This window comes from Numida meleagris, chromosome 11 (assembly GCF_002078875.1).
Source record: "Numida meleagris isolate 19003 breed g44 Domestic line chromosome 11, NumMel1.0, whole genome shotgun sequence".
Classification (NCBI taxonomy): domain Eukaryota; kingdom Metazoa; phylum Chordata; class Aves; order Galliformes; family Numididae; genus Numida; species Numida meleagris.
In genome coordinates, this window is record NC_034419.1 from 9,989,824 (window position 1) to 10,015,467 (window position 25,644).

Sequence of the window (25,644 nt, forward strand, 5' to 3'; positions counted from 1 at the left end):
GATCATCCAGTCCAACCATCAACCAATCACCACCATGCCCAGAGTAGAACCTGGGAGAGTACCAGCAGCTTTTGTTTTCAGGCTGATTGTTGTTGACAGCAAAGCTGGGAGAGGAATCCAGGAGTGCCCAAACCCTGTAAGTGGAGCAGAGTGGGAAGGCGTAGCTCTTGCTTTTTGCGTTGACTGCTTGGGCTGATGACAACCACTGGAAGCAGGGCTGGATGCAAGACAGACAGTGGCTCTGTTCTATAATTGCAGTGTGAGACTGTGAATAAATAGCGTCCTGCAGGTGGAGGAAGCCTTTCCTGTGCCCATTGATCAGAGCAACACCCACAGCTGGATCGATGCACCAGATGGAGCCCAGTGTTCCCATTCCTGTCTGCCACTTGCTCAGCCCCATCCACCAAGAGCCCTTCCCCACTGTATTATTTTCACAGTTTCTTTTTTTCTAGTGGCATCCAGCCCAGAGCTTTCACAGGAAAGGGCAAATGGTCTGGGACTCATTTTAACAGCAAAAGGCAACTTGCAAGAGCTTCACAAACTTCTGGATGGGGCCAGAAGGTCTTTTTTTCTGTGGCAGCTGGTCAGAGATAGCGAGAGCAAGATTCGCCTGAACCTTTGATAATTAAACTCTCAGCTGCCGAAGAGCTGGCTGCCTGGCTGCCAGATAAATGCTGTTTCCCTTGAATTAGTGTGGAGCCAAAGTGACATCCAATGGCTGGTTAGGCTCATCAAACTGGCTGTTCTCTACAGCTATCCCAAGGGATAGAGCCCAGGCAGCCATTTGCCAATGGAAAAAGGCAAGTACAAATGCCAGGCACGTATCATCCTGCTGAATTTATCACATCTGCAGTTCAGGTACTTTTAGACTTCCTGATGTCATAATACTCCTTTATACAAGAGCTTTCAGGGAAAGCTCCCAAATATGCATTAGACGGAGATGTAATAAGACAGGTCCTGTATATTAAACAGCTACTGCCAGCTCAAATTGAGTCCCAAATTTAGGGTTGAAATGAATGAACTATTACAAAGCCTGACAACATCAGAAATATTCTTGCACTATATATTTTTTGGACAGGAGTTGGAAGAAAAATGGTGGGGGTGCTATTTCTGTAGGGGAAGGGTAGTGCCACCTGCAGGGCCTGCAGGCAGGGCTGGAAAGTGACAATCTGAGAGCCACGCGCTGATAAACTTGAGCCTAATGCTGAGCCTCATCCCCCAAGTTGAGAGAAATTGAAAATGCAAACAAAGAGGTAGAAAGAGTGGAGAACAAATTGGTTTTCAAAAACTCTTCCTGTTTCAGTCATCTCAGCTACTGCTGGATTTAGAATCCCAGAAGTGTGGCGGTGATTTTTAAGCTGACAAGGTCCCCTGTGCTCCAGCTGAATGTGTCAGGACAGAGAATTATTATTGCAAAGGCACAGAAGGAAGGGATGCAGTTTGTTAAATGCTGGGCAGTGTCCCTGCCTGCTAAGAAATGGCAATGCTAAGGCAGAATAAAGAGCAATGTTAAAACAAGGCTAAAGTGCTGCCTAGCAAAAAGTGACACTGGGAAACAGATGTAAACACCAGCGGTGTACTGGGAGGGCAACATAACTTTGTTGTTCCTGGTTGGCTTTTTTTTTTTTTTTTTTTAAATTTTTTCTCTGGGCAAAATGCAGGGTCACCAACACCTTCCTTCTGTAGAATTTTTCCTTGCTCAGTCCTGATCCAATTCATCCCGCAGGGTCTCTGACATGGGTGAATGGGTGAGAATGGTGGTGAGAGCTAAGGAGCTGAGCTGTGTGCGGCATGGCTGAGCTCTGCGTTGGTGCTGAGCGATGGAGCGAGCTGGGTGGGCTGCCAGGAGACAGCTCCTCTCTGTAGTTATTGAACACCTACTCACCAAGGCTGAGTGATCACCTGGCATTTAATTATTAAGTATCAGTAAATTAGCTGGAAGTGTGCCTGTCCAATGCCTGGTGGATGTGAGTTGTGAGGGCTGTGCTCGGGGCCCACACACTGAGCGAGAAGGCTGTGCATGGACAGATTATGGAAGGCTACTTGCCTTGACTTTGTGCTTGAGAAAGAGGAGATAAATACCCTCAGTCCCAGCAATTCGGCACAAAAACATCTATTTCAGCACAAACCGCCAAGAACCTCAGCGCTGGGAACATATATTTGTCTGCAAATCAAAAAGCGTTCTTTCAAAACCATATGTCACTGATGGATCAGCCTGATTAGCTGGGCTTTCTTTTGTGAAGGTCAAGCTGGAGGTAAGTGCTTTGATTTGCGTTTGTTGCTTTTAGAGATGGGGAAGAAGTTTCATTCCTAGCAGTTGTCTGCTTGGCCACCAGCACGGAGCATCACAGCTCATGGCAGCACCATGAGAGATGATTACACCTTGGCTGATCTGCCTTAACAATTATGTTTAGTAGAGCCAGCTCTCTGCTTGCAGTAGGGAGAACTTGTTTGCCTGACCCTACCAGGGACTAGAATGCAATGTTGAGTAAATTAATGTTGAGTAAATTAAGTGACTCTGCTACAGAGAAACAGTCTCCTGAGATCCCACTAGCCAGGCTCACAACCGGGGCCAGCAAAGGTACAGGTTATCACTAGCAGAAGCGTTCTTCCTAGTGAAGGACTTTGAAAGAGATCCAAACTGAAGTGCTGAGGGTAAGGTAGTCTGGCAGGGTTCTTAGAGGAGAAAAATGCCATCTGCTGCCACTCTGACATACACCAGGAACTTAAAATGGCTGTATCCTTGTTCCTATATCTTGCTTTACTCAGGTAGGCTCTTGGGATAGCAAAGGCACTGCAAATCAAAAATATTACCAGTAGCAACGGCACAATAGTTGCTTTGTGCTGCTGTACCCACACTTTGCCCAGTTAGACAGCCCTCTCCTACAGCAGTCAACACCAAACACTGGAAAAACAGCACCTGGTTATTGATAACCACCATTGATTTCCAATGAACCCGGTCATCAGATAACTGCTTTCTGAAAAGAGCAGAGGTACACTGTCCTCTGTGTCTGGGAAGTTACCATGTTGAGTAATTAGCACATAAAGGGCAGTATCGGAATCTGAACTCCATCTCTGGGGCCTCCTGTGGCAGCAGGAATTGCTCCACATCCGTTCCTCTGTAGTTGCACAGTGCCCTGGTATGGAAGAGCTTATGCTTACACCTCTGCTTTATCACCCTTTCCTGGAGAGCTGAATTTTCTCTTGGTGAAAGCTCCATGGAAATGCAGGAACTCCAGGAGCCGTGCTGATATACTGCAGGCAAGTTGCTGGCTCGGTTTTCTATTTTATGCTCTGGGGATATTTTTACTCTGTATCTCTGCTGTGGCCTCCAAGCAAATTCAGTTTGGAAGTCATCACTGTGGGGGTCTGCTAGTTATGTCCCTGGGTTGAAAGCACAGCTGCTGATGGTACCAATTTTGAGGGTAACTGCCCCAGAATGTGGCATACAGGTGTGGGAAATCTGAGTGATGTCCTTCCTTTCTTTTCAGTCCTCTTCCAAGGAGATGACAGCTTTGCTTCTCCAGGGTGGAACGACACTGGCCTGATTGCTCTGGAAAAACTTTCAGCCAAGGTAAAGCATGAAAAAATCCCCAGAAAAGCCTGACCTTCTCACGGGCTGTTCCCTTGGTAACCATCACCTCGCTGTTATGGTATTCAAAGACAACTTCTAAACTTTTGAGAGAATATAACAAGGAGCTGTTCAGGCAGGGGCAGAAGGAGCTGGGAAATGAGTTTCCTCTGCTCCCGTGCAGAGCAAGGTTTCAGGCAGGGAGGTGCCAGGCAAGGGGTAGGTTGCTATTCCCTTCCCTGAGCACCAGGAGCTTGTTTTGGGGAGATATGAGAATGGTAAAGTTCTCTCTCCCTTCCTTCCCAATTCCCTTCCTTCAGAGTCTGTTAGAGGATGGCATCTGGGCTGGGCTGGCTCCCCAACACCTCCGGTTAAGCTCTCAGGGGAAGGTCTCTTTTTCCCCTTTGAGTTCTTCAGTGAAACAGTGTTCTCTGCCCTGCTTTGGCTTGACAGAATGGTAGAATCACAGGATCATAGGGGTTGGAAGGGACCTCTGGAGATCATCAAATCCAGCTCCCCTTCTCACAGGGAATCGTTTCTGTGTGGTGGTTTCCTGCTCTGCCCTCCTTGCAGGGCAGCAGGCAGAAGCTGTGCCTCAGGTGTGGGTTGGTGTGGGCTCTCAGACATGGGGCTGCAGAGTAATAGTTCTTTTCTACTTTCTACTCTGGAGGCTTTAGCAGTCAAAATTGACTTTGGAGACTGACTTTGCTCCTTGAACCGTTTTGGACCTGGTTCTTCCTGGCCATTGATTGCATGCACCACTGATGTACTGCACCACAGCAATCCAGCAGCAATCCCACACTTACACATCTCCTCCAAGAGGACAATAATTCTCATGGAGGCCATTTCTTGTGTCAGTCTGGGAATACATGGGAAGTTCCATCTTCCTTAGCTTTCTTGCATCAAGAGAGAGCAGAAAGCAGGCCAACAAAACTGAGATTGTAAATTCATTTTCACAGAGAGATCCTGTGGCATCCAAACAAGATCCCACCCAGACAGAGTGGAGGGTGGGGATCTCCCAGGCGTTGCAAAGAGTGAATGCAATGGGAACTTTTTGTCTAGATGGCTGTCTGAAGTCGTCCAGTTGTTATTGCAATATAAATACAGCAACCTACAGTTGCCAGTTACTGCTGCCTTGTGTCTTGCATGAATATTAAAAGCACATGCCTGCACAAACCTCTACTCTGCCACTGCAGATATACAATACATATAAAATGTACTCCTGTATTTATTCATAGTTACACGCTCATTTATCAAAGAGGCAATCTCTGTTGACGTCAATATAATAAAGGGTCTCTCAAAGCAGTACTGCCAGGAGCCCTTTTCCCCCAGAGACAGTAATGCTGTCATGAATACGACAACGAGTCCACATGGGATAATGCTGCATCAGAGGGCAATAATTCTGGGGAGATGAAAGGCTCTGGAAGTGCAGGTTAAGGGACATAGGAAGTAATACAAGTGCAGTAACTTCCATTTCTATCTTCGGAGGAGAACGTGAGCCTTTGAGTTGAGGAAAGTGGTAAATCAGTGCTCTGGCTGGTATCCCTCATGCTTTAGAGCTCTTCACATGGAGTCGGTGTGACTACGTGAGTTAACTGAGTGCTAACGACTTCACGATCGCTCACGCATTTAAAGGAGATCCCTGCTCAAGTTCATTGGGAACATTTCTTTGTTCTGTAGCCATTGTAGTGCCATGGATGATTTATGGTTTCATGTGGAAAAGACAGAGGATGCCTGCGTTCCTGTGTCCGTGAGGAGGCCTGCCTCCATTCGTCACTGGAGCTCACCACTTGGGAGTCTGCTTGGATGATTATCTCCATCTGACAGTGAGGTATTGGCTGTGGTTTGGCATTGCTTCTCTGTATTTGTGCTGCGGTCATAATCATGAGATCTTGACAATTTCTTTTTGATTACCTTGTGTTTGGCCAAGCACTAGGTCTTTGTGAAAATGCTTGCAGATCTTGACACTTCATAAATATGAGTGGGAATGACAACTTGGATCAGGGTTGGTAGGATGTATAATGTCTCCCTTGCTCTTCCCCAGAGCTGCTCTATGGTGCAGGAAACCACTGATCAGGTCTCCCTTTTCTCCACGCCTGGCAGTGCTCATACTACCTTGGTGGAGCAAAAGTGTTTCTCAGAAGTTTTTTGTAGTTTTTGAAGCTGGAGGATGTGAGGACTTGGTCACTGGGGTTTTTAAACTCACACACCTTTGTAAGATGGGACAGTGCTGTTTTATCCCCACATTTACAGAGAGAGAAGTGAGACCCGGTGATGCAACACATCAAAGGCTTCACAAGGCATCTGGGGCAGACCAGATTTTGACCTAGTTTTCTGTAGGTCATTGCTTCTTGCTAGGTGGATGCCTGCAAGATCCAGTTTTGATTTCCTGGCTGCTTCATGACACAGAAAGTAATTTGGGTAACAGTTACTATGGTACCGTCCTATGAGGCTGGCATGAATTATGGACTTTCGCTGACAGAAGACCATCTTGAAACTGCTGTCACCTGGCAAAGGCTAGGAGAGCCTGTGTATGAACTTGCTCACTGTCGGCATGCCCCAGAGATGGAAGGTGTTTTACCCCTTCCCCATCGTGGTGATAAGTACATCACGTCCTGGCAGGGCATCAGCTTCCCAGGGAACATTGGCGCCAGACAGCCTCTGCAGAGCAAATGGCACGTGGTCTCAGGGAATGCTTTCAAACAGCCGTCTGGCAGAGGAGGATTGATCCAGATGAGCCTGAGAATTTATATGCACAGCTGATATTGCTGGAAAGCAGAACTGGCATGGGAATAGCTCACAAAGTGGGAATGCAGGGGAATCTTCAACAAAGGCTTTTATCTCCTGAACAATTCAACCAGCTTGGGTGAAGCATGAAAGAGGTACATGCTCTGAAGCAGGGAAGGGAAATGGGACTACTTCTGCATCTATTTATATACCTGAAAAGCCACCCTAATGATAAATAATTGCAAATAATAATCACAATATCAAAAACAGGAAGGGCAAAGAAAGAGCAGCTCCCTCCCTCCCCCTTCTCCAGTGCTGGTGTTTGAGATGTCATCCAGATATGAAAGCTGAGCCTGTTTCCAGTGGAAGGAGAATGGCAGTCAGTGTATCTTTATCACAATCTCTTTCATGCTCCAGTGAGCTCCTTACCCTGTGCAGCAGCAGCAGCACAGACAGAGATGCCAACCTGTCTCTGAGCAAACGGAGAGATTTGGGCTGAAGCCTCAGCTGACTCAAAGACGACCCTTGGGTATTTTTCTGAAGTTGGCTGAGGGTTGTTTTCCTTCCCTCTCCTGCCTTGTGCTGAGGTTTGTGATGGCCCATGCCTTTCGCTGGCCTAAAGGTCACTGCTTTTGTGCATGGAAGAATTATCAGGTTCATCATCTTCTGCGGATTATAATGCACTTTATCCTTTTTATTTGCTTCCTGCAATCTCAGTAGTAGAGCCTGAGCTGGGAAGATTGAAAGCGCAGTTTGCTTTTAACAGCGGAGAAACAGTGTCATGCTCTGGCAGGGCACTGCAGGGAGGCTCTGGTTTGGTCAGGATGTTGGAAGCTGCTGTGTTGATGTGCTTATCCACGTTACCCTGTTCCTGTGGGCCAAGGGAACATCCACTCATTCCCCAGCATGTTTAAAACCCATTTTTTGCCTACATCATGGGAATATTACGTGTTAGAAACCCTCAGCCAGTTCCTTGCTGAACCACTCTCAGAAGGGAGCTTTAAACCTTGTGATCATCAGTTTCGTTTGTCTTCTTTACATGGCTGAGAGAAGAGACCTGGAGGAAAGCACGTTAGCCAGTTGGGTTTTTAGGTTGGTGCTCGGAGGCTCTGCACTGGGCTTGATGAGGGAAAGCTCTTCCTGCACAGCAGTTCCCCTCACTTGGAGAGAGGATGAGTGAGATGCTTCAGGGGCAAAGCAAATCCAACCACGAGAAGCAATAAAATGTCCTGAGAGAGAGCTGCAACCAGACCTTGATTCGCCAAGGCACCAAGGACCAGGCTTCAACTCCCAAGAGGTCTCCAGCAACAAGCATCCAAGGGGCAGGCACAATGATGAACCTCACTTTCCCATCACTGTTGGCTTCTGCCCTTCCTTCCTCAGCAGAAGCTTTTCCCTGGGGTTGTAAGAATTTTGTTGCATTTCATCAGTTTTAAACTCCTGCTCTTTTTTTTTCCTTGATAAACTGGAATCGGTAAGAACTGTGAAGAGGAGGACCTCAGAACAGCTGACAAATATCATGGTCCCAGATAATGCACTGTATGTCCTCCAGTGTGGAAAGATTCCCTGTGAACACAGTCCTGCATGAGATCTGGGATGCACATGTGTGACTCTGAGCCCTTTTGTTCGATCTCTCTATACTTTTCCACATCACTGATCAGTCAACAACAGGAGAGACAGGAGAGACTATAAACTTTAGAGGATTCTTCATTAGCTTTTGTCCTCTCGTCTTCAAGAAACAGATAGATGTGATACTTAGGGACACGGTTTACTGAGTGACCTTGGTGGTAGGTGGATGGTTGGACTGGATGATCTTAGAGGTCTTTTCCAACCTTTATGATTCTTTGATTCTCTGACTTCTGTCCCCAAATCTTTCCCGCAGCCCCCATGTCCCAGGCTCTGAGCACAATTTGATGGCTCCATGCAGGTGCTTTTCTGCACAGAGTTCATTTTGGCTGAAACATGATACACGGAGGCAGAGCAGCAGGAAAGCAGCGCTGGAGGAGAGTACGTTGACAAGAAGTACATGGAAGCAGATGAGGAGCACTTGGGACTTTGGATGAAAAGTAGTTCATCCCTTCTCAGCCCATTAATAAGTTAATAACTTATCAGAGATTAACTTAACACCTTGAGGCACAGAAGACATTGCCTTGTTCTCACATTAGCCTGGCTCTATTGTAATTCCTTTATCTCACCTTTTTTTTTCCCCCCTCAGCTATTGCATACTCATCTGGGGCCACACTAATATAACAGCATAAGATTCAATTACAAAAGACTACAATAAGAGTGCAAAATTCTCTTCCTGACATGCCGAATCACTGCTCAGAAGCATTAATTATTGAGTGGCTAGCAGAATATTTTTTTTTTCAAGTTGCAGTAGAAAAAAGAGTGAACCCTGTGGCACCTCCTGTGCAGGGAGCAGCTCCTGCGTAGGAAGTCTGTGGCTTTGCTGACTCTTGAGGCAAGGCACAGTCAGGAGGAATGGGGACAGGAGAAGGAAAGGGGGCAATGAGGGAAAGCAGCACCAAGCTGACATGGTTCCCACCTGGGGAAGGAGCAGCCTGGGGATGTTTGGCTTCTTTTATTTCCATTGGTCTAAGCACAAAGGTTTTTATCACAAAGGAGAGGAGGGAGCCCATGTGGGGGAAAGATATAGGTCTAGCCACTGGGTCTCGGCTCTGCTTGGATAGGGAATACTCTTATCAGCCCATTTGATGTCTTTCTGAGAGCCTCAGCATTGTGCCCAGCACTCAGACATCCCGTCCCTATCACCAGAGCTGCCAGTACCTCGAGCTTATCTCCTTGTTACAGGAGCCTCCATCTCTGGAGTACCTAAGCACATTTTACATGGTATCAGGAGAGGGAACAAAGTAGCCCATCCTTTCACTGGCAGCTTCAGAGGATCTGGGGTGTGAGGGTACCATGGAAATGTAGCTTCTCTTTCTTATCTGGCAAGGTGCTTGCAGATCGGGGCTTTGAGTCAGAGCAATGGGAGATGCTTACACTGCTGCTTTCTATTTTGTGAACCAAAAGATGTGTCAGGATCCAGATGGGTTAACATCCCTCCTTTTATCCACACTAAGTCACGGAGTTTAACCTCTCCTAAATTCTCAGCTACAGATGGATTAGGTACGCTGGAACTAATGAAATATATTTGCTGCACAGATCCACGTTCAGCTCCCAGATTCTTTGGAACAAATCTGAAAAAACAGCCATGCTTGGGGCACGGGCTTGCCCAGGATATTGCAGCAGACAGGAAGGGTTGGCCTGTTATTTCAGCTGGAGCTGCTCTTGGCTTGCAGATGCCACTATGGAGTTACATGGAGATGACGAAGACCAGATGCAATTCCCTCATCTTTCTGTCATGCCTCCCTGTTTCTATATTTAAACTCATGTATTCTGTGGGGAGAAAGACTTGGCTTCAGGACACATGCACAATCCTCCTGCCCCGCATGGTTTTGCTCTTGTGCTGACATACAGTGACAAAATAAACACAGTGTGAGTGAAGAGGATGACATCAGGATTACAAGCAGTGTTAAAGGAGACAGAGCTACCTCTCACAAATAATATTTCCATGTGCAACACAAGCTCTAAGGACTCCTATTGCCTCCTCCTCAGCTAGCGCTGTGTGCTCAGCACTGAATACATGGCTCCATTTATCAGCCCTGTGGGCAGGGTGAGGGTTTCCTGTGGTCCTCTGTGGATGAGAAAGTTTGGCTGAGGCTGCAAAAAGAGCTGGGGATGGAATCTGTCCAGTAAGCAACTGCATCGCGGTGCACAACCTCACACCTGGCCATTTGTTGGAGATGGATATGGGGTGGAACCAGAGCTGCAGGAGCCAAGGGCATACCTTGAGGTTTAACCAGACAGCACAGGCGTGTTTGGTTGGTGATGAGGGAGGTCTTAGAGGCTAAGGATCAGGCTAGAGCTGCTCTTTCACGGACAGAGTAGGTGAAATTTTAATACCTTTAATTGGGCTAAAACATGAAATTGCATCATATATGCTTTTCTGTGGATCTAGAGGATTTGATTTAAAAATCATATAATCACATGAACTGTGTGTTGGTGAGAGATGGTATGACATGCCCACTGCAGAGGCAGTGCAAAGACAGCCTCACCCCCACTTGCGTGTGTATCAGCCTGAAATGATGAGGTTAGTAAAATCTTGTAACTTTATCTCTCCTACATGTCTCTGCTGAGACATACATAGTGCAGTGTCATTTTATTTTATTTTACTTTATTTTATTTATTTACCTTACTCTATTTCCTTTCTTTTAGGCACTTTCTTTTATTTTATTTATTTTATTTTATTTACTTTTGTTACGTGCTGTCTGTAAGCCTTCATTACATAAGACCTAGCAGGTATTATTTGATGGTTGTTTCCCTTTGCACCTTGGGAGACGAATGGTGTTTTGTCTGGTGAGTGAACATGGAAGGCTCTGCATCTCATTTCTAATTCCCTGTGGCACTCATTTTGGCATTCTATGGAGTTGTGGCTCTGAGTGGAGATTGCTCTGATGTCCTTATCCATTCCCTTAGTATCAGACTCAGAATTCTAACTGCAAGGTGTGACCATTACTGCAGCAAACCCACTATCCCTCCGTGATAAAGTCACTCAAAGTACAAAAGCCCCTCACCTCTTCTTTTCTCCACCTTTTCTTCCTCCCTTTCCAGTCTTGGTCTCTCTCCTCTGAGTAATGTTGCAAGACTTTGTGTTTAATTAAGACACATTGTCCACCCAATTTGGAAGCAGAAAATAGCAGGAGATGTTTTACAAATAGGAACAATTCTTGTTCATTATCCCTTAATTGAGGCAACAAAAAGGTGCTGGAAAACATCCATCAGATGCACATTCATATACATCATCAGAGAGGATTGGATTTAGGAACTCACAAAAGCAACATCAAATGTTCCAATCAAGAGTTATACAGACAACAGGAAAACAAAAACTTTGAGACACAAATACATCAGAATTAGCCCAATTACAGATTATACGTTTCTGGAAAACACATTTCCTGGCTTTTCTCCAGGATTTTCTTATTTCATACTCCTTTTCTCTTGTTCCTACTTGTGGTACAAAAGTCAGTGTTGCTTGTCTCTCCTTTACTGGCCCTTGCAGCTTCTCATGAGGAGGAAGGTATCGTTCTGGAGGGCATTGCAGGAGTGTCTGGGACAACGTGAGCACCAATCTGGAAGCTTTCACCCCAGTTTGAACACAGGGCACTCTGAGGATGACACGTTGTTCTTCTTTTCCACCCTCATACCTTCACACACTGAAGTTTGGCCTCTCTGCTAAGCCACTCTTCTTGTGCAGGAGAGATAAATAACAGGAGAGAACCTGCTGAGGGAGAGACATTTTGAGCCTGGAAGGCCAGGAAATCTCTTTACCCACTTAACTATGCATTTTAAAGCTTGCTTGGCCTCTTCTGAGCTCATTTACACTCTAACACCGGGGCCCCCACAGCGTCAGTCTTTATTCCCACCGCTCTGTTAGACTCAAATTCTTTGGCTTGTCATTTTTAAAAGGTGCTTGAGTTTTAAATGAGGGACAGAATATGCCACAGACCTTCACGATACCTGCTGAAGTGTATGTGCTCCTCAATGCTTCCTGGAAGGGAGGACATCAGCAGGAAAAATGGCATCACACCTCATTGGACTGTAGCAATAGACCAAAACATGACAGGATACTGTTAAAAATGCTCACGATCAGTACCCACAGCTGTCGAGCTAATTATTCTTGCTGTCTTGTCATAGATACTTATATGGTCTCCAGGGTACCTCAGCATTTCACAATCTCTAATAGAGTTCTCTTCACACACTCCTGAGAGACACCTCTCTGCTGTTACCTCCCTGCTCTTTCATTCCACCGGGATGACTGAGGCTCAGCAGCCTATTCCAGTGCTGCACACTGCGGTGCTTTCCCTTGAGCTGCACACATGTCACCAGCTTTATCTAGCTCAGCGTTGGATGTGGAATTTAAGCTACCATCATTGATGGAAGGAGATGGGAAGCACCAGAGGGGAAGTCTGAAAAGTGGGGGGGGTTCCCTGGAAGGGAGTCTTGTGTGGGCTAAATGCCCTGATCTCCAGGGGACACGAGCCCCATCAGAAGTATCCCATAGGCCATGCTATGGGACTGCAGTAATACAGGGGGAGCACATCCCTATACCTCATGAAACCACCTTCAGTAGGCTAGAACCTACTCTTGCAAGAACCTACCTCTACTCTGCACTGTGAGACCTTGCCTGGAGTACTGTGTCCAGATGTGGAGTCCTCCTTACAGGAGAGATATGGACCTGTTGGAGCGTGTCCAGAGGAGGGCAAATGATCCAAGGGATGGAGCACCTTCCCTATGAGGACAGCCTGAGAGAGCTGGGGCTGTTCAGCTTGGAGAAGAGAAGGGTCTGGAGAAACCTGTGAGTGGCCCTTCGGTATCTGAAGGGGAGTTGCAAGAAAAAGGGGGACAGGCTCTTTAGCAGGGTCTGTTGTGATAGGACATGGGGAAATGGTTTCATACTAGAAGAGGGAAGATTTAGACTGGATATAAGGAAGAAAGTTTTTATAGTAAGTGTGGTGAGGCACTGGCACAGGCTGCCCAGTGAGGTGGTGGTGCCCCACCCTGCAGTCACCTGAGGTCAGGCTGGATGGGCTCTGAGCACCTGATGGAGCTGTAGGTGTCCCTGTGCATTGCAGGGAGGTTGGGCCAGATGGCATTTGAGGGTCCCTTCCAACTCAAACAATTCTGTGATACTATTATTTTTTTGAACCTGAACCCCAACCTGAAGATGTTTGGGAGACACTGATTGAACTCAGATGGTTTTTGAACTGGAGGACGATGCCTGGCAGAATGTTGCTCTATTCTCAAGGAGACCATACAATTCCCAGGTGAGGTTTTCATAGAATTGTAGAATCATTAAGTTTGGAAAAGACCTCTAAGTTCATGTAGTCCAACTGCCCCAGGGAGGATGGGGCAGCAGGCTGGCTCTGTGCCCTGTTTGGGCTGGGAACTCCCCAGAGCAGCTCTGTCTTTGCCTTCAGTGAAAAATTCCCCCATGATTTTCCCTTGCGCATCCTCCAGCAGCTGCTGTCGTTTTCCTCTGTTGTCCCCGCAAGCCCTCCCTGCCTTGTTTTGAAATCCCCACTGCTTACCATGGAAAGTGTTTGCATTGTAGCTGGCATTTGTTGATTTTCTTTAGGTGGCTTAGGGCTGCAGGCATTCCTCATTACTTTTTTATTAACCAATTTGAATACTCATTTAGCCTCACTAAGCGTGTGATGGTTTTTAATTCTTCCGTCAGAGGCATCTGTGCGGAGCCGGTCCTTGGTCCTCCGTAACAACACAGGATCCCACACAGAGAGGAGGAGGCAAGAGACAACAGCTCCCCACACAAGACCAATCTGGACTTGTTCCATGTGGGTGACAAAGCGAAGTCCTCTCCTTGCTTGTCCCTTGCCTTCCTGTGCAGCAGGACTGCCAGAAATCACAGCGGTGCAGTACTCAGCAGGATGACAAGGTATGTTGCGTCGGACAAATAACTTTCCAAAATACTTCCCAAAATTAAATAATGCAAAGTGGCAAGACTATAGGTAATAAAAATCGATGAAATGGTAGAGTGAAGACATGATGAAGAATAAATTGTCATTCAACTATAAGGATAACAAGAGCTAGGAAAAGAAAATGATTATAAACATTATGCATAAAAACCAAGCAGACAGGCAGAGAAATGTTGTTCTGACATCCAGATCCTATGCATTGCCTTGTACCTGTTTTTCAAGTGTGCTGAGTACCCAGAACTAGGCAAGGCAGGATGTAATTTTTTCCATTCCGACTCAGAAGCCAAGCTGAAGGAAGGAGGTAGGGACGCTGGCTGGGAGGAGATCTGGTTCTGTCATTTCTCAGGTTGCAAGGCCAGATGAAAAAGCCATGTCCCAGCAACAGATAATTATCATAGAATCATAGAGTGCCTTGAGTTGGAAGGGACCTCAAAGATCACCTAGTTCCAACCCCCCTGGTGTGGACAGGGTTGCCAACCACTAAATCAGGCACTAGATCGGGTTACCCAGGGTCCCATCCAACCTGGTCTTGAGCACCTCCAATAGAACCAGTTTCTGGGCAGAGAGGGATGCCTATGTCCCTCCATCCTTCCTGGGAGGCTCTGGGAGCATTGCTGGGGTGATGAAGGTAGGAGCTCAAACACCAGAGCTGCCTGAGCCATGTCTCCTGGATAAATATGAACCCTTGGACTCCTGGCCTATTAGTCCGGCAGTTTGCTCAAGCACTAAATCCACTCGCACACAAAAAAAGGTACATTCTGCTGCTTTTTCAAGTGTCTTGAGTTCTACTGTGTACAAATTTACAAATTAACTGCTTGAGTGTTGACTAACGCTGCAGCCTGCCGTCAAGGTAAGAGCCCATTTATTTATAGGCTCTTCAAGGACAAGAAGACACCGTGTTTGTACAGACTTCCAGTAGGTGCACTGCACGCAGCCTAACAAACAGTTCCCTACCTCAGCCATGTTTTGGAAGAAGAAAAGATGTAGAATCATAGAATCATTAAGATTGGAAAAATATCATTAAGATCACCTAGTCCAATTGTCCACCTACCATCAATATTGCTCACTAAGCCATGTCCTTCAGTGCCACATCTCCACGGTTCTTGAACACCTCCAGGGACAGTGACTCCACCACTCCCTGGGCAGCCTGTGCCAGTGCCTCACCACTCTTTCTGAGAAGAAATTCTTCCTAATATCCAAGCCATTATGAGACCCTCAAGGAAAACACACAGCTTAGTCAGCGTCTGCTGGCAGGAAGGCCATGCTACATCATTGCCTTCGGATGATGGCAGAGCCGCAAATGTTTAAAGAAGGATTTTCTCCCCTGCTGTTGCTTTGATTGGATGTGTATCCAAGAGGTTACTCAGGAGCAGATTGTCCCAGGTGCTATGTGTGCAGCACTCACTCATTTCAATGAGGCTATGTGTTTGCAGTCATAGAATCACAGAATTGCTAAGGTTGGAAAATACCACTAAGATTGTCTAGTCCAACTGTCAGTTGACGGGACTGTCTGATCCCTGGATGGTAGGAGCTCTCTTTTTCCATTTCCTGGTGATGTTTACTTCAAAGGTGCTTGACCACATGGATGGCCCTAGTAACAAGAACACCACAGAAGAATTAATACAACTCTGAGTGTGTTTATCCTGAGATCTCATGGTGCCTGATAAAGGAAAGACATCATCAGTTCTTTTTTTATGGGGGCAAAAAGAGGTGAAATTATTTATTTATCCATGCTCCTGCAGTGAAGCAGTGATAGAGCAGGGAGCTAGACCTTTCCAGCTGTGCTTTGATGCTTCCTGAAATGCCCATTGGAACAGTCCTAAACCATTGACCCTTCGAGAGTGTGTCCTGCTCTGGGTGCTTTGTGCAGAAGTTAGCCTTGCAAAGAACAGCTCATCTTTGCTTTGACCAGGACTGGGGCAGGCAAGGAGCAGAAATGTGATGCCTTAGAGCACACTAGTTTAAGTCTACCCCAGAGGGGTAGAAGGGCACACAGAAAGAGCATGCATAAAATGGAAAGGAGAGTCTATGAGATGTTTGATGGGTGTAGGCTTGAAAGCCAATTATTTAAACTCACTCCCCTGGATGGAGAGGAGCATGTATCACCGATCCTCTGATCGCTGGAGCTGATCAGGGATGCCTGGACCTGTATGGGGCATAATACAAAATCTTAAGGAGAGGGGAAGTGCTTTGCATTGGCTGGCAAGAATGCATCTTAATGGGGACAGCAGTGTTGCAGGTGTTCCCTTCCCAGAGCACTGCTGGGACCTCAGCAGCCCAGCAGCACTGTGTACCTGCAGTGCTTGCCCCAGATAGTCAGCCACTGCCAAATATTTAATTATACAGGGGAAGATATCACTTAAGCTGAGATGTCTTGACTTCATTAAGGAAGCTGCAGAACTCATCACGCTCTCCCCTCAGGCTCTGTGAAGGAAAATCCTGCTGATGGAGGCAGCTGAGTCTGGAGGGGCTGGGAAGCTGCTGAGCCCCAGGTTAGCAGGGGATTTCAAGGCAGGCACACTGGTGTCTGGGCGTTAGAGCAGCAGTGTAACTGAGTTCCCAGGCAGTTTAAATAGGTGCCGTGAGCTGATTGCAAAATGTCTTTTGTGCAACGCAGGGCCCTCACTCTGCATCCACACATATTTCATTCATGGGGATGAGATAGCAATGAATTTGCCATTCATTAGCAGCAAATAATCTCTCTCTGTCTGAGGTGAGGATGGTCATAGAATTGCTCTTTCACTTTCATTTTACAGGGTTCCCTGTGATAAATTCATCTTGTAAAGGGTGATTAAGACACCTTGTTATGTTTTAATGTGTCTGTAGTTCTATGTTTAATAGCAGCACTCACTCTGGATCTCTCTGGAAAGAGATAACTATCCCACGTTGTGCAATGAGACAAAGTGTGAGGGGTGTTTGCACCACAGTGAGCCACCCGGAAAGCTCCATCCTATCCTGACAAACCCCGAAGATGGCTAATTCCTATTTTCTGCTTTGCTTAGTCCGGAACTTCTCTATCCAGTGACACACAGACACAGAAGTGCCCTGGTTTGGGAAGGCAGGCAATTATTTCCTGCCTGAAGGGAAAAAGTTCATGCTATGCTGTGCTTTGTGTTTTCTACAGAGCAGCTCTGATAGCTCCCAGGCTTTCTCAGCTGTTTGTCAGTCACCAGCTCTCTTCATGGACTATATAAGGAGCCCAAGTACCTCATTAAGAAGGTTTCAATAGCTCTCTGCAGCCATGTACATGGCAATACATAGTGTAAAACCTAAATTAGGTGCTGTTAAAGACTCACAGGAAGATGTCCACTGCTTAAGCATTCTGTCTACATGGGAGGGAATGTCTGATCTCAGAAAAGACTTCTGCCCTATCACCGTATCTGCCTTTCTCTTCATTCTTAGCCACCATCCAGAATCTGATTTTTTATTTTGTGACTGGGCTCTGGGATGTCACCAGGTAATGCAGAATATTCCTTCCTTCCTTCCTGGTCTCTCACCTAGCATTTCTATTACTTTAATTTTTACAGTTTCACGCTCTGTTCATCTATTTTAGTCTTCAGAAGATAGACTGATAAAACTTTTTACATAGTATATTGAGACATTGTGTATATCTTCTATCCATTCCTGCTACTCTTTGTGGGTACTACATGGAGACTGAAAATGGCATTATGAATCATAGAATCAAAGAATCGGAGAACCATTAAGGTTGGAAAGACCTCTAAGACCATCCAGTCCAACCCCACCCCACCCCCACCATGCCCACTGACTACGTCCCTCAGTGCCACATCTCCTTGGTTCTTGAACACCTCCAGGGACGGTGACTCCACCACTCCCTGGGCAGCCTGTGCCAGCACCTCATCACTCTTTCTGAGAAGAAATTTTCCTCTCCTGGCATAATTTGTGACCATCCCCTCACATCCTATAGCTAGTTACCTGGGATACTTTGGAAGTGGACTGCTTAGGCAGAAAGCCTCTCCCACCCCACCGCATGCAGACTTAGATGAAGGGGACAATCCCTAATATAGGCAGACAAGATGTTGCCTGATGATTTTTGGATGAGAACTGAATCCTCACTGTCCTGTGTGTCAGTCTCTGGGATGTGCACTTTGCTGCTCTCCAAGAAGAACAGGGCATTTGGCACAGTCCCAGAGAGTGCCCTTCTGCTCTGATTACAGCCCTCAGCATCAAGTGCTCTCATTCATTTATTGGAGGGTGATAAACAGCCTAGGAAATGCTGCTTCAGTCAGGTCACATTCTTGCTCTTTTATGAATGTGACATCTTTAAAAGTGTATCTGCTAATGTCATGAGAGAGCCAGAGGAAATCCCAGCCTGGTCGCTTGGAGCTTTCCTGAAAACAGCTGGGTGCAGAATACACACAAGTTGCTTTTCACATGGCTATTTCTACAGAAGATGGATGATTTAAACACCAAGAAAAAATCCACCCAATCTGGAATGAATCTCTGCCCTTTAGATATGAATGTAACTACTTTGTGATTGCAGTGATGGGACATTTTGCCTTGAGTTTGTGATCACAGCCACAGTGCTGGCTCCGTTGCCATATATTTTTTCTTTGGGATAGGAAGGGGAGAGTCACTACAGAAACAGAATGGGCAGAAATCAGCCTGATTTAGGAGAGCAAGGTGCTTGTTTTTGCATGATCTCCACACCCAGGCTCTCTGCCCTTCAAAGCCAACATCCCTCTAAAAGACCCTCCAATAAAGGAGAAACCTCCATGCCAGTGCTGCGTTTAAGGCACCATGAGCAACTGGGTGACCTCAGCCTACTTCTCACCTTGTTTTCAGGAACCCCCAGTCTGGAAGAGAAGCAGCCCTGATGTTCCTGTGTTCCTGCTGCTCAGCAAAGTGGTTGTGTATGGAATGCAATCAGCGCTCTGCAGCTGCTCCTACATTAGTGTGCATCGGAGGCACTCAATGGGTACGTGCATGATCATATATGGAGTGGTGACAAGCCTGCTTGTCCCACCTGGGAGGGCACATGCTCCCTTGTGGTGACCTTGGGGAGGGCTGCTTTTGAGATTCCCATGCAGCTGCTGTTTTGCATTGCGAGCCATATGGCCGGCACCATAAACACTGGCTCTAATTGTAGCTCTCAACCTGCCAACGTCCAAAACAGGGAGAAGTGTTGGGACAGAGGGTGGGGGCGGGGGAAAAAACCAAGCACTTGGCTGAAAAAGAACCAGGAATGAGGAAAAGGCAAGAAAGGAAGCCTTGGGAGGCAGTAGGCTTCATTACTCCAGTGTAAATCACCTTTTCTGACCTCAAGTGCCTGACTCAGCTTTTTCCATGTCAATATGTTACAATAATAAAAGTGAGGAGGCACCAGGTGTGGAAAATGAGGGCAAATTTGAGTCTAAAAAAGCAGGGACATTCCTGCTAACGAAGTACTGTGAAGAATCTGTTCCTAATCAAACCACTAATACAAACTTTGTTCCTATAATCTGCCTTTTTTTTTTAGTAAACTGAGGTTATGTGTTACAGGGATTTGGGGGATCTGGAGCAGGACTGGACAGGGATTTCAAACAGATTGCTCCATCCTATTACAACATAACATGAGGAGAAAGCTGGCCCTGTCCCTTCCTGCCTAGGTTTTGTGTCCACCTATCCCCAGGCAAAGCTGATGCAAAATAACCGCCAGGACAAAATGGAGATGCTTTTCACCTGTTCTGTATAGATTTTAATGGGCAAGATTCGAGGCAAAGCATTGCTATGCAGAGGTTATTTAGTCTGCCTTTCCCAAGGGGGAGAAGCATGTGAGCAGCCTCTCTAATCAAGTGAAGGCATAAGGATGTCTGTGATAGATTTGGTGCTGCATTCAAAGCTGTCTCTTTAGATGCACCTGGCAGCAGTGGGTGGTGCTCAGGGAGCAGCCAACTGTGTTTAGTTTTGGGCCCCTCACTACAAGGAAGGAATTGGGGCCCTGGAGAGTGCCCAGAGAAGGGCAACAGAGCTGTGAGGGGTCTGGAGCACAAGTCTTATGGTGAGAAGCTGAGGGAACTGGGATTGTTCAGTCTTGAGAAGAGGAGGCTCGGGAACAACTTATTGCTCTACAAATGCCTGAAAGGAGGTTGTGGCAAGGTGAGAGTCGGCCTCTGCTCCTGGGTTACTGTGAGAGGATGAGAGGTGATGGCCTCAAGTTGTGCAAGGGGAGGTTCAAATTGGATATTAGGAAAAAATTATTCTCTGATTGAGTGGTGAGGCACTGTCACAGGCTGCCCAGGGAGGTGGTAAAGTCACCGTCCCTGAAGGTGTTTGCGAAACGTGGTGATGTGGCACTGAGGGATGTGGTCAGTGGGCATGGTGGGGATGGGCTGAAGGCTGTACTAGATGATCTTAGAGGTCTTTTCCAACCTTAATGGCTCTGTGAGTCTATGACTGGGGTTCTCTGGCACTCAAGCAGCCCCTTTGTTGCTAGCTGAGCTTGGGCAACAGAGGCTTTGGTTCAGCAAAGTCAGGGGAGCACACATCCACAGCCACTGCTGTGTTGCTTTCTGCTTTCTCTGGAGTAATGTGAGGGCAGCATCTCCTTCCACTGCTCCAAAAAGAAAGCTCAGAAAAAAGTCAGGGTAACCCAAAAGGTGGTGGTTGGGAAACTGCCCTGCGATTCTTCAGCAAGGCTGGCCACTCACCCTTTCCAAATACACCCAAAGTTAGGGTTATCCTGGTTATCAACTTTGCTCCCAGAACTCACTAGCACAAAGGAAAAAACACATTTCAGTTTCTTCATAGAGAACTTTAATTAAAAATCAAGGAGAAAAACCCCATCAGGAAAGAGAGAAACAAGAAAATAGGTAGACAACTCCACCTCTAATTTATTGAGTTTAAAACAAGTACCGAGATTGGCTTAATTACCTGGGAACAATGCATTTCTCCAGGATTGCAGATCAGCTCGTTAGCGATACACTTTTTTTACTTCCAGTTGAAAATGATAATGCATCCCTCACTCAAAACATTGTCTCCCAATCACCATGGTTACTGCCAGGTTTTCCACAAGGACCCAGCATATTCATCTGTCAAATATGCTAATGGAGAACGGACCCTGTCACACAAAGGAGCAGGCTATTCAAACATACACTTGGCAAATAATTGTACATGTCAAAAGAATGATGCTTGTTATTTGCCTAATATTATCCCCCAGAAGTGGGAAATAGTTCAGCTCTCAATGCAAAATGGCTTGCCCTTATCAAATAGGCAATTTGCTGATAATTTAGACTATTAGAGATCTTGGGGTGGGGAGACAAAGAGGGGGGGGTTGGCGAATGTAAGTGGTCTTTTATAATTGCGCTGAAAGCAGAATGGGGCATTAAGTGCCCCAGAGGTGCAGTAAAGAGGAGCATCACGGGAAGCGCTGCCGGCCGAGCACAGGGGCTGCTTGTGGCCTCCCCTCTCACCTCCGCCAGGTAGCTGCCGGCGGGTGGTTAATTATAATTTAGAAGGAACACTTTTATCGACTGCGGGGTTTTGTGGTTTTTTTTTTTTTTTTTTTCCTCCTTCTCATTGCTATTTATCTTCATGATGGGCCAATTTCCAATTTGTCTATTTCGGTAATTAAGCCAAAGAAAAATGTTACTGTAGGATTGCTCCAAGTTTCTGAGCTCCTGATGTTAACAGCTGGAGTTGTCGAGATTGTGCAGAAATTTCTGTGGCTGAGGCAGAGGCCTTTTCTCTCGCTTTGGGGCACATAAATGCTCATCCCTCATGCTCTTCCACACCTCCTTCCTCGCCTCCATCTGCTCACAGCCCTTCTTCCAGCTTTCTGCCTGTCCCCAACACAGCTCTACCCAAATCCTGTGTAAATCCAGAGTGTTTTTGTTCAGATTTGGATGAGCCACACCTGAGACTTTTATCTGCAATATCCCAGCTGTTCTCAGCCAATCTTCCCCTCTTTGGCTGTGCCCAAGCCCCCAAGGTGATGACCCCACAGCTCTTGCCCCAAGTTCTCCTGCATGGATGAGTACTGAGCAGGGATGGGACCACAAATCTCACATCACTTGTGCTATGCAGGGGGAGGAGGAAAATCTTAGAGCCCTGTTCTCTCAAAGAGAGGAACTAATTAATGTCTCCAGACAGTATAAGGCTTTCAGTCGAAGTTGTGAAAGTGGCAAATACACAGACATCTCTGTTTCTTTGTATAGGATGGGAAAGCCTCTCCCAGCATCGTCTCAGGGCAGCTGGGCCTTTGTTGTTTATTCCTTGCATAGTTTTATATGGAATCGTAGAATCATAGAATCATGAAGGTTGGAAAAGACCGCAAAGACAATCTAGTCCAACCATCAACCCATCACAGCCATACCACTATACTGTGAAATAGGAGCCATGGAAACAGGAGAGGATCCAGAATTTATCTCTTTCTCTCCCAACCCCACCTTTTTCCTTTCTCCCTACCAATCCCCAACATGAACATAGTTAACTCTCAGCCAGGTTAGATCCCATCACCTAGAAGCAGAAGATGGCTTCTCTTAATGGTACAGTTCCCTCCAGCCTGCCTGGGTCTATGAAGGCTGGGATGGTGCAGCGCAGTCATGCTCTCCATATATGACATGGTTTGCTGGATGTGGCTGAGATACAGTTTTCCTGGATCTTGCATTCTGACCGCTGAGCCTCCTTGGTGCTTTCAGTAATGCCATTTATTTGCCTTGGAGTGGATGTGGAGGTCTCCCTCCGAGCTGTGAAATCATCTTCATCATCTGGCCCTGGTGAGGTCAGACCCTGAAATACACATGGGGAAGGCAAGGAAATGGTAGTGTGGAAGCTGAGTTTAGGGGGGTGATTAGTAAATGTTGGGACGGGAACCAAGAGGGGTTACATTTTGCTACCCTACGTGCTTGTAGCGCTAAACACTGATTTTATAATGAGCAGAAAGAAGAGAGGGGAAAAAAAAACGACAACTAACAAGTGACCTAATCAGCTATTAAAATATTTCCAAGCAGTGAAATTAATACAATTCCCAACTCATAACTTATTTGTCTCTGTACAAAATTAACATAGATAAATAAATTAAAAAAAATAACCTCACCCAAACTGCTTCATAATAAAATGTGATCATAGCAATAATAAGATGCTTCAGTGCATGAATTTAGTTGCATTAATTCACCCCTGGTGTAATTGACAGCTCTCAGCCTTCAGCTTTCTGCTGAACAGCCTACTGCGGCTGAATTATTATACCTGGCACTTCAGACTCTTCCACATCTCATTGCCTAATTGTCTTCTCTTCTAGTAGGTGAGTGTTAAACTCAGACATTAAAGGATCTCTGCCAATTACCTGGAGCTCAACATTTGATCTGCCTGAAAATCTCAGTGGTCCATGGGGGACTGCTCCTCTGCCTGCATCCTGAGCACTGCTCTGTCCTTGCTTGGGGTGGTGTAAAGCAAGACTAACCCTACTCCTGGTTGTAAGTGCATAAACAGATGGGAAAACTGAGGGAATTCAGAGAATAAATCCATCCCCCCTATCCTTTCAGCATTAGTGTGAGCACTAATCCAGTAGCAGCTGCTAATTATGTAGGATTTATAGAAAAATGTATCGCTCTCTTTGTTTTCTCTCTGCTGGTTTTACAGATGCCGTTTGACCGGCACTTCTGTGCAATACCTTGTAAAAGCGGCATCTTTTCTGGGATTACCTCCCCACTGCATTGCTTCTCGTGCCTGCAGCTTGCTGATGTGTTTCAGTCTGCGGTCACTGCAAAGCCCGCGTAGCACAGTGGTGCTTTGGAGACTCTTGTTTGCAAACCAATCAGTTAAATTAAGAAGCTTGATTCTCAGTGCTGTGTGATGACATCTCCAATTTAGCTGGTGCCCCAGTGTGGAAGTAAACAAACAATAAAAGTGTCACTATTCCTTCTAGTTCCATTAGACAAACAAGAAGTTTATTCAGCGTTTTGGCAAATGAAAATTTAAGCAAACTGTCAAGGGAGACATTTTCCACATCAAATGTTTTCTGAGAGGGGATTATAACAAGAAAGAGCTATCACCCACCATGTCATTATAAACAAAGGCTCCTGTGAACCCCTTTTATTAAAGATTAGCAGCACTGATTACAGACTTGCAGGCTGAGCCAAAGGCAAATTAGAATATCTTTTGCCATGGGATAACTTATGCTACCTTATTGGGCACTGAGATGATTGCAAACTCCTGAGAGCAGAAAACTTTCACCTATGGCCATCCATTCTCTGCTGTTTAGAAGCAGCCTGGAGATCTGTCTACACCTATTTGCTGCCAGAGAACAACACTTCATTCTGCCTCCTGCTGTATAGTTCCAGGTGAGATCAGTCAGTCATGCAATTGGGAATCCCAGATTTTGGGCATTTCTCATGGATAACCCTTAAGGCTGCTTCAGAAAGCATTTCCAAGCCAAGCGTTAATGAGCTCTGTTCTAACAGGGGCAGACTGGGAAGCTAATATGATGCTTAGCAAGCCGTGCAAATTCAGTCTTTATTTCCATATGCAGTATCCATGGGCTTGGTGCAGACTTGGAGACACAAGAGGCTGGTTGCAAAGGCTGCTAAACATCTGATCCCTACTCTCACCTGCAATTCCTATGACCCCCTTGCAGTCCTGTTGGATTACTCTCCAACCCATACCCATCTCATCTGCTTACTCCTCCTGCCTCAGAGCCCATCCAGTTTTAGAACTACGTGCATTCCTACAAACAGGTGGATGCTGCTGAGTTGTCCTCCAGTCCCCTGGGCACATCCCCAGGATGCTCTGCACTAACAGGCCTGTACTTCTGTTCCACCTTGGTATGCAGGAAGCTGTTCTCCCAGACATGGTGTTTGGAGTGAGCCTTTTTTTTTTTTTCCCAGCAAAAAATCCTCACCAGGGAATGAGCCCTGCCACTTGCACAGTCACAGCATCAGTCTTTGTTTATGTACTGAACTGATGAGCAATTAACTTGGAGAAGATACATTATATGCAGAGCACAAGCCTCTTAATGTGCTTTCTATTAAGGCTGCCTAACACTTCCTATTATTAGACCCCACTTTCTGTCACTTACAACTTTTCCAAATTCTAACCATTTAGGCTGAACTCTTTCCTCCTGAGTGTTGCCTAGGGCTGGCCTGATCATATTTTGTGAGGAAAGTTTATATATGCCTTAGGGAAATCCCCAGGATGGTTGTGCAATCTGTGCTAATGGCTCTGAATGACACTCAGCGAGAAGGGACATGGGAGAGCCCATAGACAAAACTAATGCAAACAAGGCCATGTAATTAGGCTGAGATGGAGCTAAGCTGAAGGCAGAGAGGTCTTGTAGAGAGGCCTCTATGATTTCCCACTGCATGCTCTTTGTTCATAATAACTGGAAGAGTGATCCTTCGTTGCCTGGTCATGCCTGGTTAGATTTTCCCGGACGCAAATTACAATACAGCTTGTCTGACCTCAGTGTCATCATCCCCAGCAAATTGCAGCTGGTTCTCACGTTGTTATTGCGGAGCACACAGCCATCCAGGGGAGTCATTCCTCCTCTGCTTTCCATCATGTGCACTTTCTCCTGCTCCTGAAATGGCCGAATGCTTTCATAATTGTGTGACTAGGAAAGCGCCATGGGTTAAAGCAACAAAAGATGTGAGCCTCGTAGGAAAAGGGCAAAGGGTGGGGCTCTGAATCTCAGACTTAAGGGCCATGGATAATGCTGAGCAGCAGGAAAAAGGGGTATTGACTTTGTTCATACTTAGTGAGAGCGGCAGTGAGGCAAGAGGTTATAGTGAGCTCCCAGCCACCACAGCCTGAAAACGTGCTGCAAGATGTAGAGAAGAATGATCCCCATTGAGCTGCTTT

The 25,644-nt window shown here is 46.3% G+C and overlaps 1 long non-coding RNA gene across 5 annotated transcripts in view; it reads left to right on the forward strand.

Annotated features, from left to right (window-relative positions):
• LOC110404853 overlaps window positions 1-25,644 on the forward strand; it is a 157,468-nt gene that overhangs the window by 28,706 nt on the left and 103,118 nt on the right. For all 5 annotated transcript variants that reach the window (XR_002442525.1, XR_002442524.1, XR_002442527.1 and 2 more), the window contains 4 exons: window positions 3,492-3,574; window positions 5,252-5,402; window positions 13,596-13,811; window positions 18,655-18,787. This is a non-coding gene — a long non-coding RNA (uncharacterized LOC110404853). The remainder of the gene's footprint in view (window positions 1-3,491; window positions 3,575-5,251; window positions 5,403-13,595; window positions 13,812-18,654; window positions 18,788-25,644) is intronic.